Source organism: Ptiloglossa arizonensis, chromosome 3, assembly GCF_051014685.1.
Source record: "Ptiloglossa arizonensis isolate GNS036 chromosome 3, iyPtiAriz1_principal, whole genome shotgun sequence".
Classification (NCBI taxonomy): Eukaryota; Metazoa; Arthropoda; class Insecta; order Hymenoptera; family Colletidae; genus Ptiloglossa; species Ptiloglossa arizonensis.
Window position 1 is genome coordinate 1,123,458 of NC_135050.1, and position 16,310 is coordinate 1,139,767.

Genomic DNA, 16,310 nt, shown 5'->3' on the forward strand with positions numbered 1-16,310 from the left:
CTCCGAAAATTCTTTCGATAAATTTCACGAAGGTAGACCCCAGATTTTGCACACGTCGATGTTGTATAAATTTTATACGCGAAGGATAGCGAAAATGTTAGTTGTTCGTAATTAGCGGGGAGGCAAATATTGTCCCCGTGCTGTTGGTTTGTTGGTGCACACTTAGGCAGGAGAGCGGATTGTTTGACCCTGTTTGCATGAACGCCTACCGCGTTTACGCACGCACGTAACATATGTCGCGCTTTACAGGGACACAAATTGTCTGGTACCCGGCACAACCGCGAAAAGTCAAGTTCTCTTTCTTTTGACTAGCTGCGTTGGATAGAATTTTATTCGAACACGGCACAAGCACGAAAGATAATCAGAATCATCGATACCGAATATACGATTTACGTTCGAATAAAAATTCGTTCAAATTATACGGACAACGAACGAATAAAGATTTCTTCGTCGCTTGAAATATTCACGAATCTACACCACGATCTTCGATCGATTCAAATATACGGGATGATTCGATGAGAACTTTCCCCTTTTATCGTTAACCATGATTCAATATCGCGAACGAGTCGATATATATATATATATTATTAAACACAATCTTTTCATTTAGATATACCAAAACTCATAAAAACTGTTTCATTTATCGGGTACTTTAACGCTAGAACTACCAAAGGGGTCAATTTCATCTGTTTCAAACTTCTTGTTAAAGTTACTTAATTATCAACGGTGTCTTTGCCTACAATATTCGTGGACAATCATTGAAATGGACAACTAATGGTACTCGACTAAATTAATTTGCCCTTTCCCCATCTAACTTCGAAGATACCTATTTAATCTGGTACAAATAGGAATACGTTCACCATCGATAGTTGTAGCGTTAATTTTCGTAAAGTCTAATCACATAACCCGCGATAAAACCCTGAAGAATTCTCAAATCTTCCAGGAAAGTAGAAATAAATTTCTACTTCTTCGGATCAGAATCAGAAAGTTCGATGAACACGTTCGAATCGTTGAAACTACGTAAATACCAAAACAAATCGTGCATCATCCTCGGAAATAGAGTAACAAAATACTTTTGTCACGAACAAAATACTTTTGTCTCGATCGAAGCTGAACAAACTTCCATCGAACTCGAATTTCGTCACGCGAGAAATTGATTTCCGGGCTAGGTGTTCTCTTTAACGATCGATCGGCATTTTTTATGCGAAAGGTCGCACGTGACGTGACGAGGAAAAAAATTTGCATGGAAAAGGCGGGTCTCTCGAAATTTCGGGCGACGATTCGTCCGTGTATACCCAACGAACTTTCAACACCTTGCATCGGCCAAAACTATCGAAAAGTCATCGGGTTGACATTAAGCGAAGTTGGAACGCAACTGTGACGAGCTTGTCGAAGTTCGTATGATCGATGGGCATGCATTAAACTGCCTCTAAAAATAATGCTTCCTTCCACAGTCCTGCTCGTTTCGTGTAACGTCCCTTTGTTTCGTTCGTCTCCTCTCACAGGGGCAGGATACGAATTGTCCGACCTTGATTTTAACACTAGAAGTAGTGTCTTTTTAAAATTATTTAATTATCAAAGGTATCTTTTCCTAGAATATTCGTAAACAATTATTGAAGTAGAGTACAACTAATGGTATTCGTAAATTAATTTGCCCTTTCCTCCATGTAATTTCGAAGATACCTATGTGGTCTGATACAAATAGGAATACGTTCATCGTCGGTAGGTTCTGGTATTAAACTAGGGCAAACTACGGAAGTATTATACCGAATGAATAATTAGGTCTAGTGTGGCCTACGCGAGACGTAAGATTGTTCTACGAACGTAACAATTACGATTTAACACTAGAACTACCAAATTAACGACCGTTAATTTAACTTGTATTTCTTTTTAAAATTACTCAATTGTTAACAGTGTCTTACAATGTTCGCGGACAATTGTCAAAGTAGACAATTAATGATACTCGTAAATTAATTTGCCTTTTCCTCCATCTAATTTCGAAGATACCTATGTGGTTTGATACAAATAGGAATACGTTCATCGTCGATAGTTCTAGCGTTAACGTGCTTTTGCAGAATAATGTGATCCCTTTTGATGTACGTAAAATATTAGGTGTAGATAATTCTTATGATATAAATAATTAAAGTCACATACCTCGGTACCCAAGGAGAGGCATTGTGATACAAACCTTATGAACACTGAATAAATGCAAGAAATTCATTAGATATGAATATAAAAAATATGTAAAATATGTGTTACACGATAACAATAAAGTATAATGATAACATATAGGCAGATTATACGAGAATCTTTCTTCTTTTCGGAAAGGGACAAAAATTCTATGTATAACTATATATTGTAGTAACTCATACATTGGCACTATCGTATATTTATCATTTTAATGCGTTCGATTACTTCTACTACATTCTTGTATTAATGTAAAAGACATATTGAAGATAATAAAAAAAAATATACTGTTGTCTCATGATACTCGATCTGATGATTCTGTCATTATTGGTTCAACGTTTATACTACTTCAATACTGCAATCTTGGAACACAAAATTTATATCACGTTATATCTTCTTGTGTATCAAGATATGTAACTGTAATTATTTATATTTTAAAAATTATCGAGTACCTACACTTAATATTTTACATACATCAGGAGATATCATTTTATTATCATTCTGCAGAAGCACACTAACATCGAAATTGGGTAATTCGTGTCCTTTCCTTGTTAAAGATGAACAAAATCCAGCTAAAAATTTCGAGCAACGAAGATAAAAAGTTTCGTGTCTGTTTCTCGTTGAATAAAAATCTAAGAGCACTATTTCTTATTACACTGCATTTTTCACTGCAATCGTTCGATCGAATAATTCGCTATGTGTTACTTTTATTTGCAATTCTTTATTCGAATCAAATTTTGCCCATCCTTATGGTCTCTCTTATCGTACATTCAAAAAACGACCGTTAACTCTGAATTTCAATGAAACGTGATTGGTCCAAAAAATCAGTATCGATAAAAAATAGAATTCTGTAAGATACGATACACGTTAATTCGAATAATAGAGAATTTAATAATGAATTTTGACTCGCAAAATTTTGTTCCTTTCGACTATAGCCCTAATTGTAATTTATCGGTTGTATGTGTATAATATTCGTATAATTTTGTGATATTGTATTTTGTATCTGTCGATATTTTGCTTGCGAACAAATTTAATACTCGTATTTCCTGTAATATTGTTCATTCCTAGAGTGTATCACCTCATGTTTTTCTTACAAACAAGTTTAATAGATACACTTATTTTTTCAATATATTTCTAACTTTAACGGACAATTTAACATCTACAGGATTAACAAAACTACTGTATTTCCTGTAATAATTAATAATTTATCTATAATTTGATACACTCTATAAATATTACTTATTTATAGAGTGCATTTAAATTACTACATCCGGTCATATACTCGTAACACGTAATACATCATTTCTTTTGAGCTTTTAAGTGAATTTTCCCCCTCAAGAGCTCATCGAGTAAGTTGTTTGCGCTTTCAGAAATCGTTCTAGTTTTTTGTCCAGCTTTTTTTCTTAATTCGTTCGTATCGATGTCGTTCATTGTTCGAATACAATGGAAGATTCGAAAGTAGGTCCATCGAGAAAACAGGCACGTGGCGTTAAGTATCCTCCTCGAATCGGCTCGAAGGGTGTCTCACCTTGCTGAGTAATTTTCACCTGGACTTTACAGTCACGTATCGTATTATTAGAACGTCGATTCATCACGGTCGAAATAAGATTTCCTTCGGCTGCCAATATCGAATCGAACTTTGCGCATTCTGTAATTGTTAATTAAACGTGATTTTACAATCTCATCGTATCGTGGTATCTCGACCGGATATTTAACCCTTTGCGCTCTAGAGGCAATTCTCAGTTGCGACGATGCACAGTGGTTAGAGGCGGAAAAAAAATCCATAGTAAAAATAGTATTTCATAGTAAAATAAATCAAAACTCGTAAAAAATTTTGAAAAATAAATAAATTTATGTGAAAAATATAATGTCGAAGTTGGAGTATAGAATCGATGTTACTTTGTTTAGGTTAGATTTCGCAATCCTCAATTGGTAAGAGCGTAGTATTGATTCGTGAATAGGTTCCTTAGCTCTTTATGTTCTTTGTTGGAAAGTATGATACGCTGCATCTTAAAATAGAAATAAGATATTTAATATAAAATTCCTCCAAAACTATGGTTTTGTCAATGTCTTCGACGTTAGTACGGATTCGATGATCGTGACAAAAGTATTATAATTTCGTAAGTTTAGGAAAATCTGGATCTCGTAAGTGAAATTAGCTAAACGTGGATCAACTTGATTTTGAACTGTTGAAGAACAAGATCATCAATTGTATTCACAAAGGAATTACCAACGGAGGAAATGAGAACAGTGATGGAGATAGCGACACACAATATTAAGTGTGAGGAATCGAAAAATTAGAATAATAAACAGTGAGTTTATTATTTGAAAGTGACAGTGATACCTCGCAAAATTCTAATAATTCGAAATGGACACATTGTGAAGAATCCAGTGAAATACCACCAAGCATATTACACTCGTCACGTACGAGTAAAATCATCTCGAGTTGCGACTTCGTCCGACAGAAAAAGTCGTGGAACTCAAAGGGTTAATTACGGACGGCATGTTTCCGATCCAATGGGTCATTTTTCTTCCCCCTTTGTCACGGTTTTCGTTAATTTTTAAACAGTTCTGCGTAAACATTGTCGTTAGCTTATACCACCCGTTACGTGACTTCTGATATCCGAAAGGGTCGGCTGCAATTAGACGTTCTTGAATAATAAATCGCCGCTGCAATTGTAACGACAACGTGGGCGGTGCAATGTGTTCTCATTTGCATATTTAGTAATTTCCGGTTAAGTCGAGTATCACCTTTTGATTAATTCGTGTCCTTTTTACGCATTATTTTAACTCCCATTATTTACCACGACGATATTTGTAGCGTTGATACAAGTATTGTGTATTACTGTTGTAGAGATTTATCGATGGAAATGTTGTAATTATAAATACTATTAACCTCGCTACTGTTCAGTATATTGTATCGTTATTGTTGGTACAAATTTGATTAATATTGTAGAATATCGAAATGTGTTAGTTACGATCCAGAATCGTAGTTCTCTAATTGATTTAAAGAATTTTTATTACAACTCTTATATATCGTTGTTTCGTTCGTATATAGACCCAAATATTTAAATTTAATCAACTATAGCTTACAAGCAATGAAGATATTGGGTGTGTTTTGAATAAACTATTATAAATGCTTCGTAGAGAACGAGATAACTCGTAAATATTAAATCGGTTCAAAATATGTTAATAGCATACTTCGAGACACGAGAGGAATAATTCGAGCGTTTCCTGTAATCGTTTGTAATTAAAAAATTATAGTATGTACAACGTATGTATATTGAAATAACAAGTTTTACTTACTTTTGGAGTCTACATTAGTTCGGTGATTAAATCTGTATAAAAATTAATCTTGTCAATATTTGTTAAAAATATAAATCCTATAAATACCCACGAGTACAGCTAACGCACGTATACCTTGTTAATTATGTTATTGTCTATATAATTATAATACTGTGAGTGACTTATTATCAGCAATGTCGCTAATTGTTATGAATAAAAGATGCTTTCAAAGTCACGATAATCGGTCGACGTATATCAACGCAGTGCCTCTATGATTGTAAATCACTGTCGTATAATAGAAGACAATATTTTTAATAGTAATAATAGTTTACGGATATCAACAAGGGGAACTCTTTTATCGCAAAAGAAATATATTGACAATGATACGATAGAAGAGAAGTGTACATGTATATTCTTCTCATGGATCTCTCATCTATATATACATAGAATATTATTAAAAAATACCATTTTATTAACTTTATTGTCTTTTAAACGATTCCTTTCTTCAGATATTAATTCCTCGATCTTTGAAATTATTAACAATTTATGTTCTTTTAGCTAAAATGAAAATTGCTATAATGCATAAATACTTTCTGGCAAAATTCTCGTTAGGTGCCGAACAGATATCGATACATTCGTAAAGTATCAAATGGATATCGATACCATCGTGAAACTTCAAACAGGTTTTGAATCGATACAGTACCAATCTGGAATCGCTTTAAGGACTATCGGTACCGAAAAATGATGCCAAATATTTAAAATTTCAACACACAACGACACCTCTTATCGAGTTGATCAAATATCGTCAGTAGTATCTGTATCGATCCCATTGCTAATCGTTAAATTGCATCCTAACTGAATGACAAATCTAACCGACCGACCGACCAACACGATAAAAAAAAAAACAAAAGATAAAAAAAAAATGTCAAATTTTATCCAATAGACAATTTTGCCTAACTGAACGACAAATCACTGCTCGACCAATACGATAAAACAAAACAAAGGATAAAGAATGATGTCGAATTTTGTCCAATCGACATTTTCTTATCTTTCATTTTTTTTTTGTCGTGTTGATGGTTTAATCGGAATTATCGTTCAATTAGGATGCAGTCTTATCTGTAAAGAGCAATTAACCGAACGAATCTGTACATCTGTTTTGTTTTTTGTATTTGTGTGAAAAAATATCCGATCGAGCGAACCAGAGGGTGTGTATTTTCTTCCATTAAGCCCATCATTTGGGAGACCAGGGAAGTCGAATCCGACTCCTAAACCGATTTTAATACTATAATAGTACAACGGCGGCTGTGTAGAATTAGTTTCGGTCGTGCACGTGTACACTTCACACGATTGGCAGTGATTGCGTGACTCGGTCGAGTATGCCGTGCACGACACTCGTTCCGAGATACCCGTGACTTCATATAATAGATCCTTTTCAGTTGTCGTGATACCGGTTGAACAACTGGTGCACGAGTACTTCCAGTCGATTGTTATACAATCTCGACAAATTGAAACCATCTTTGGCCAATACACGTGATAAGAAAAATAACGTTTTCGTAAACTTCGATACATTTACGAGATTTTTATGTTTTTCGTAACGCTCTCTAACGCTTGTGCATAACGCAGTCGATGCAACGACTGAGGCACTTACTATATGATCGAATACTCGTACGAACATCGATGACTCGTTTCTCAAGAATTTAAGTGTATAATAAACTATTGGTTCGTTAAAAAAAAGGGTAAAATATGCTGTTCGTAGCCCATAAAATGCTCTCTCTTCTTGTATAGTAATAATATAAGGCAAATAGTAGATATTATAAGACAATAAATAATATCGAAATTTTCTATTGTTTGTAAAGAGCTCGAGTCGACGATTATCAAAAGAAGTCGTTAATTAGGACGTTGACTGTAGAACGTTCTGTCTTCCTATAATATAATACAGCATATACGAAAATAATATAGGACAAAAAATACTACCCAGAATTTTCTATTATCGTTTAACTGGCGATTGTCAAGAAACGGGTTGACAATTGCAAGGTTTACCGTAAAATACTCTGTCTTCTTACATATCGTAACAGTATAAGGAAAATAATATTATAAAGCAAAAAATAGTAACTACCTACCCAGAATGTTCTACTTCGATTGGAACCGATTATTAAAAAATATGTCAACAAGTGGGACGTTCACCATAAAATGCTCTCTATCTTCTCATATTGTAATAATATAAGGAAAAGAGTATTCTAAAACAAAAAATAGTACCTACTCAGAATTTCTTACAATCGAAACCTTATATTGTAATAATTCAAGGCAGATAATATTCCAAGACAAAAAATAGTACCCCACCTCCCCAGAAATGATAAAAAAATATGTCCATCGTTCTAATACAATACCGTAATATTATTACGATATAAGGTAATAGTAGTACCTATCCACTCAGAATTTTCTCTCACAATCGGAATCAACGATCGAAGAAATGTGTCGACAATGCATTTAACTTATACTCGACGCGAGATTCGAATAATATCGCGAACGGTGGCGCAAAGTGGTGCTGGTACTCGAGCCACGGACACCACCGCGATCGAATACGTAATTACGATCGCGTCCACGGGATGCAAATTAAAGAATACCGAAGTCAAGCTGCTTCTTCGATTAACCGGGGTAGGGGGAGGGTTCTCGTCGAACGATCGTGAATAAGAACGACGCCGGTTATGACACGTACGGTTACCCTGTAATAACTGTTACGCGCCACGGTGGTAATTGTGTATCATTTGCCTGCTTTAGTACAGAGTTTAAAGGGTACGGGCACGCCCACACGGAGTGCTCGAAACACGTTGAATTCGGGGTACAGCGGTGGTGATCGAGATCGCGTGCGACAGAATATCGTCACCCAACGAATTTGTACTTCCACGGGGCGCCACGACGTTTTTCGCCATGTGCGTACGACTTTCGGCATATGCGTGGACCCAACGCAATGACGTACATTACACGGCAAGGAAGCGAGCCGTGGACGGACAATTACACGCCTCGGTGCCGAAAACCTGGGCTTACAGGTGCGTTTACTCACGGATAATTACCGAACCGTCGGACAACTCGTGTCACGGCTAAACGTTTCGTACCACAGGGGGAGGGGGGGGGGGGAGAAGGGGGCTCTTAGGGTCGCAATTTCGGCGAAGTTCACGAATTCTACAATCTGGCCCGTGGTCGGTCCCAATTCCCTTCGATCGTTCGATCCGAGTAACCGACCACCTATAATTTTGACTATTCTTTAACGCGCTTCGCGTCGGTGTCACATAGGGGAGTGTTCCCTCGTATCGAACCGCTTAAAAAAGTACACCACCGTGCGTAAGTACGGAGTGGGACGAAATTTATAGTACAAATTGGACCAGGGAGATTCTACGATGGAAATAAGATAAAATGTGGATTGATGAAATTGCATCGGAGGCTTCGTTTTCGAGAGAAATGTATGTGGTAGTAAAAGCGTGATTTTAACTGTGTATTTATACAATATGGGACGAAATTTATGGTACAAATTGGGCCAAGGAGATTCTACGGTTGAAATAAGACGAAAATGTGGAATGATGAAATTGCATCGAAGGCTTCGTTTTCAAGACAAATAACATATAAAGATAAAATAGCGTATTAAAATCAATAAACTCGTGAAGAAACATGAGTTAATATTACGGTTCAATTGCACGAAATGAATCTAAATTCAGTCAAATTTTTTTCGACGAATGCCTTCTAATCAAAAATGTTCTTGTTGGAAACATTTTTTCAAAAAATATATTTACCACGTTAAAATAGAGGAACAACACTGAATTTACAATCGACGGAAACGTTTGAACCGAAGAAAGTTCGCAAAAAACAATAGAAGTCATTTGTAGTTACTCCCGATTAAAATCGAATTGAATTTTTCGCGGGAAATGCCACTTTCTTTAACAGCAAAAACGAGGTTTTATTTGTTGAGTTTGTTAAAAATTATCGTAATTCGTATTCAGTAAGTTTTATCGATACTTATATTTTTCTCATAATGCACTCCGATAAGAGAAAAGAGTAAAACTAGCGTTAACAAAGTGTATTTGTTGCGTGAAAATATTCAATAAGTTCGAAACATAGAGTCATCCCCGTGCAAATGGCCGGTAGTGTACATTCTAAGAAAAACCAAAGTTTCCTACAGATGTTATGATACTATAATGAACATCCTTGTAAATAAAATTAACGTTTCTTTCTTACCTAATAAGTGATCTGGACAAGTTGCTGGTCCGTTGGATGCAATTTCGATAGAAGAATCCTATTATGGATATTCGAAAGCTGGTTCGATGGTTCTCGAAAGTATCGAAGATATTCATAAACGAATCTCTAACGATGCCTCCCTTCCTCTCCAAGTTCCTAAACCAGCGACGGTGCCCATCTTGATTCGTTCAAAAAGAAACAAGTTGTTTAGTTGAACCATTATTTTCTTTGTTGCCACTCCCGCGATTCAAACTTAGGAAACGTTTCTCGACATTCGATTCTTAAAAGGACCGCGCGGTCTATGAAAAAGTGGTTTTTATACTTCCGCTGAGATAACGACATGGTCAATTTATGAAACAAATTAAGCCGTATTTATTCACCGTATTTACTACAATTTAACACTGAATACCAAATATCTTGCACTTGGGCAGCAAAGTGACGAAAAACTTAAAATTTGCCACGTAATTTCGACCTACAAGTACCCATCGTGTGAACCTCCATTTTCTTTTACAAATTAAAAATAATCACGCGAGAAATTTTTGCTGCAATTTAATTTCTACTCGTTGTACCAAATTGTACTGTATTCGATAGAACATCGCTCAATTCGTTTTACAAATTGCCTCTGTTATTATTCCATGCGTAAAAGTATCACGATATCATATACAACAATGATTATAGGTCCTTTCGACTCGATCTTATGCTCGAAGCTACTAGATTCGTTTATCGAACCAAAAATCATTCTGAATCGGTCTTATATTATCGTCCGAACCGTAGAAAAATATGCAACAGGCTCGAGAAACCACCGTTAGAAATAATTATTAAGAAAGTCGCTCCTATAAAAATGATGTACTCGTTTAAGTCACCCAGACACTGTTTACTCGCGTTGACACTATTCCCCAAATCCTGATTAATTTTCCCTTTAAATGCATCGCGAGTGTGTCGAATCACCGTGCAACACGAACCGAGAACAGCTAAAAATGAAGAAACAATTTCAAAAACGAATTTCCCGCGAAACTCGACGAAACTCGATCCCCCCTGAAAAATCCGAACATCGTCTACAATGAGCAGCCAAGTTCCCAAAACGTCGTGGAAAAACAATTCTTCAATTCGAATTCTTTTTCTCTTAGAAAAAAAAATCGCACCTTTTCGTATTTGAGTTTTGATCAACGTTCCCAAACGTCGCGAAAATAACCATTCGAACCTCTTCCTGTTCGCGCGTTTCGATCGAGGTTCCCGAACGTTGTGAAAAAACAATTCGAAACTGCTCGTATACGGATTCCATTCCACGTTCCAAAAACGTCGGGAAAAAACAATTCGAACCTTTTCGTGCTCGCGTTTCGATCGACGTGTTCCCTCCGTGTTAGGCAGCGCCCGCGTCGCAAGAGAAGGGCGTCGAGGGGCACCGAGGATCGCGGACCGACGTGACCGGAGAGCGACCGAACCGAGCGCGGCGTTAAATCGAACCGGAGGTCCTTTATCTCGAGGACTGCCACGTCGATGGGTGCACACCGTGTACGCGTGATCTATGGCTCGTAATTTTTGGTCTCTACTCGCCGCTCCCGGGGGTGGCCAAGGTAGGTCGCCGTTGATCGCCTCCGCCGGGTAACACGCCCCAACGGGGCGATCGTGCGCGCACCAAGAGGGGGTAACCGAGGACCACAGACGATTGGCCGATAGGCGGGGCGATGCGACGAACCTCGCGACTCGGAGGTGGTTGTGCGGCCACAGCGTCGGGGTCGAGCGAACGCAACCACCCTCGTGGAAAGCTCCACCGCCGGAAGCGCGAAAGTCAACTCCTCGCGCGTTTCCCCTAATAACCGGGGAGAATGTTCGACGCGAAGGATCCGGGATCCGTGTGCCCCCGCGAGGAAGGAACCACCATCCACATCGACGTCTTGTCGTTTGTACCCCTCCCACCCTCTTCCTTGTAACACGTTTGAGGATTTTCTGTCGCGGATCAGGTGCATCGGGCACGGGGATGCGATCGCGGAGATCCGAGAGTACTCGGGAACGCGAGCAACAAATTTGCTTATTTTTTTTTTTAACTTTGCACCGAGTCCAGAAAATTGTAACACGCTTCGATGTCCGACGAGGAGGTCTGCCTACTTTCTGAAAGTAAGTTTCGTAGGAGCGATCTGTGTATTTTTCTTTGTACATTGGAATTTTTCAATTATAGGTCTCGCGAATGCATCGCAAACGGAACGAATGCGTTACGAATATTTAGTAGTCTATGGTTCGTTTTAAACGAAATGTGCATATTTATTTGATTTACACGATTCTATTATGATCAAGTAGATGAAACGAATTTTTCGTCTAATAGCGTTGGACTCGATGGAAAGATGAAATGAAATAATTGTGGCGGAAAATGTAAAAATTTGGTGGACGAACAGTAAAGTTGCATAAATTAAAATGGAGATGCTAACGAGTGTAACTTGCGCTTTCATATCGTTTTGCTATAGTCGGTTTTCATATTTTGTAGATTATTTGAAAATATTTAAAAGTGTCGATGACTATTTTGGTATCAAAATTAGATGCACTTACGTTGATCATTTTTCATTGCGCGTAACACGTACCAAATGAAGTAAAAAGCGTTTGTACGATTATATCGAATGGAACTTTGTCATTTTAGCGATCTAACAATTTTTTATTAATAAATCTGCGATAAAGAAACTATGTTAAGAACGGAAAAATATAAACACCACACAGACGCAATTGTAACACTTGACTTTAATATTTTTGCAAATATATACAAAGTAAGTGTATATAAGTATATACTTTTTCTCAAGACTCGGGGAAAATTGCAAAATTTTTAACGTTCAAAAATAAATTCTTTTACTTTGAAAGGTCACCACTTACGTACACGAATATGATATAGTGATCTTTACTTAGATTCTTTCTTTATTCCTTTTTTTTAACAACCGATCGATAGCAACGACTCGCTGCGATAGATTTTAATTAGCTTCGACATTGACTCTAACAAGAGCCACTAAGTCTAAAAAAAATTTCTTTTAAAGTAGCCATCTGATTCATGTACTTCTCAGAAAGACGACAGCGATGAAATGTTAGTGAGCGGCACCTGTGCATTTCACACGGTGCGGACCGCTAAATTACAATTACGAGAGACAGACGTAAAGAACGAGCACCGTCGATGAATATTTTATTTATTATTGCCTGAAAATCAATGATCGTCATCTACTTCCTACGCGTTACACGTCCACTGATCCTTGATGGTGTTATGCTTTACCTACACCGATAATATTACCGCACAAATATTGTTTCAAGGACGGAAAAAATTTGTGTATTTCCATTCAAATTTTAAATAACGAATGAAAAAAAATATAAAAATGTTACCGGTTATTTAACAAAGATAAAGATCGTTATTTTTTGTACGATTCCTTGCTCAAATAAGTTTTCACTCCTAATGGAAATCAGCTTTGTAACATTGTATTATATATTTAAATGAAAAATTAAATTACGAACATATTCGTTGAGACACAGAAAATTCATTGCAGTTCGTAACATTCAACGAGGAGAAGATTAGATTATTAAAAAAAATCAAATGAAATGGCAAATCAGAAAAATTAATTTCAACTGCACCGTAGCGATTCCGTCGGGGAAGAGCAAGCAGTCTGCACTTGATAGGTCGAAGGATCCGCAGATTCTGAAGCACCTCCTCGACGTGGCAGGAGCAGAAAATCGCGTTGAAGTGGTAACGGTCGGGCTAATGGCTCGGAGACGATATTTTGTTAAACAAGGAAACCTTTTATCCCCCACACTACTTCTTAGGCGAGTGCTCGGGGACAGGGACGGCTACGTTTCAAAAGAACTCGGCTTGTGTTCGCTCTCGACGTTTCGTATACACGTTATCACACGAAATGGGTCTCTTGAAATGTGCCCGTGTATTTTTATTTTCTTTACAAATACCGAATGGTGTATCCTTATTTATACCTTAACTAACCGGTGTTAGGAATAAACTAAAAGTTTTACTTGTGAGATAATCTCGCACAAACCTGTAGACAAAAATAGAGCTTCCGTGTTACGTTTATCAACTGTAAAGTCGTCGTCGTTTCTTGTCTTGTTTAAAGTTTACTCGTATGTGAGTAAATCGTCGTGCATCTCGCAAAGTTTTATTTTTTAACACGTACAATTTCTTGGAAAAGAAAATTTATTATCTCGTTACAAGTCATTTCGTTTCCAATTTGACGCTCTTTATCTGTATCAATTAACGACATTAATAATCATAATCTACGATTTCGCTTTGATTAACAATTCGTAAGATGTACTCGAATACTTCCTTCTCCTTTCTAAGATTTAAATACGAGCTGTAACAAATGACAATTTCTTATAATATATACTTGTATATTTTCTTTTTCTGTTTTCATTATATTTGTTAACCATATGTAATTCTTCCAAGTTATCTTCCAATTTTTTACTTTTGAGAAATAGGTAAGTTACGTAAAAAAGCCTCCAAAAGGGATAGAACACATCGATCGAAACGTTGAGAAAACAATACATGATTTTCTAAGTAATAATAAGTAACAATTTGCTCTTGTCGAAAAGAACGAACCTTTAATTTTTCAAAAAGTCTTGGAAATGCTTCGTTTTACTCGATACGTAACTTTTTCATCGACACGTTAATATTTAACACTAAATTTTTCAACTGCTTTCACAAAGAAATTGATTTTAAATTCCATAACATATTTTCAAGACTTGACGACTTTATCTATTCTATGAATATAACAATCAATTTCATAAGTTCTTCTTTTTTCTCAATGTCTAGTTTCCTGAAATACATATGAGGTACACTTTAACACACTGGAATCTATCGGTAGTTCTAATGTTAATAGTATTCCAGACGGTGATAATAAATTATTTCGCGGATGATCCAGATATAATTCGAAAAAAGTTACCCCCGATGTATTTCGCTTCGTGTTGCAGACTCAGCTGCGGCGAAGAGGGTCGACGATAAAAGCGGCCCTGTACCGTCACTTTGGTTTTCTTGCCACCAGAGGAGAACGAGCTGGAAGTGTGAACCATCGACCACCACGACAAGATGCCACCTGTCCCTTCTCACGATTCGCCCACGCATATAACGCCATTCTCGCGAATTCCGTCGATCCCTCCCGCTCCTCAATCGCTTCTCGCTTTCAGCCCTTCCAAGATGCGAATCGATGTGGCTCGCCTAACTGTCCAACAACTCCGCGGAGTTCAGCTACTGGTAAGTACCGACTGACAAGTTAACTCACTCTGTTCCGAGAAAACGAGTGGATAAAATACGAGGACGTAGGAGAATGTTATTTTTAACGTAGTTTCAGATGCGCAGAAAACTACGATTCTATGATATAACGATCGACTAGTTATGTACATTACTGCTCGAATGTGTGGATTTTTTAGAGAGATAGAAATTTAGAAACTTCTGTCGTCTTAGAATCGGATTACTTTAATAGAGACGAAATTTCATGAAATTTGTTATTACACATTCACGACTTATTTGAAAACATAGCTACTAGATTGTTCAATAAATTTTGTCGTTCGATAAAACTTATTAAACAAACAATTATACTAGAGAATCTCTAGTAGAGATCCCTAGTTTAACGTGTATTTAACGTGACGTATACATACTGAATTACACGTACCGTTTCACCTATATTTAAATTATATTTAAATACTGCGATTCATTAATGTATCGTTTTACAAATGGATGAACGCATTGGGAAAGTAATGCGAAAATAAGAATATTACAGTCATTTCGTGTCAAATCGATTACTTTTTGTAGTCGAAAATAGAAATTTCATTGTGGTTAAAATATGTTGTAATCCATGCAAAATTAAGAGTATAATTCGTTATTTGATCATTTAAAATATGTTTAAAAAATGGAAGTTTGTGATTTTTGCCCATTTTCACAGAACTAAGCTCTGTTAATGAATTTTCATCTCCGAAATTATTAAGCGTATTAGATTCTTTTATGTTTTATTTCTTCGTAGAGTTGAAGATTCTGAAATATATACCTCGATTTATTTTAACTTTTCTACAAAATAAGTAGTTTCTAGAGTAGAGGTTTCATAATCAACATCTCAACATCTCGATATACTAAACACGGTCATGAATTATCAGAGGACCAGTAATTATATATTAAAATACATAATTGTGTCACCTTTTGACCGTTGCGACCGAGTGTACTTGAACGCGAGTAATATTATGGTAAATGTTCGAGTTAAAGAAAACATCAGTTATATAAACTTTTTGGTTTTTCTAGACAATTCTGCAAGAATATTTAACGAATAAAAAAATGTATTGTGAAATTAATATTAATTCAGTACAGATATTAAAATTAGAATGAAAATAAATATTAAAAAAGAAGCGTGGTTCCGGCCGGGATCGAACTGGCGACCTTCTGCGTGTAAAGCAGACGTGATAACCGCTACACCACGGAACCTGTTGGATGAAGGGTTTTTTATATAATATATATATTATTCGATTAATTCTAATAAGAATTTTGCAAATAACTTTAATTTCAATTTAAAAAACCAAATAAATTTGAAAAGTTACACGCTATAATATTATCGATTTAAAACAGATATCGTGCAATTTTAGATAATGAAGCTATTAAA

At 36.4% G+C, this 16,310-nt stretch overlaps 1 non-coding gene across 1 annotated transcript; it reads right to left on the reverse strand.

The window, feature by feature from the left end:
- Nucleotides 1–16,062: 16,062 nt before the first annotated feature.
- On the reverse strand, nt 16,063–16,135 carry Trnav-uac (transfer RNA valine (anticodon UAC)). Its single transcript has one exon. It is a non-coding gene; the product is annotated as a tRNA-Val (tRNA).
- Nucleotides 16,136–16,310: the final 175 nt, after the last annotated feature.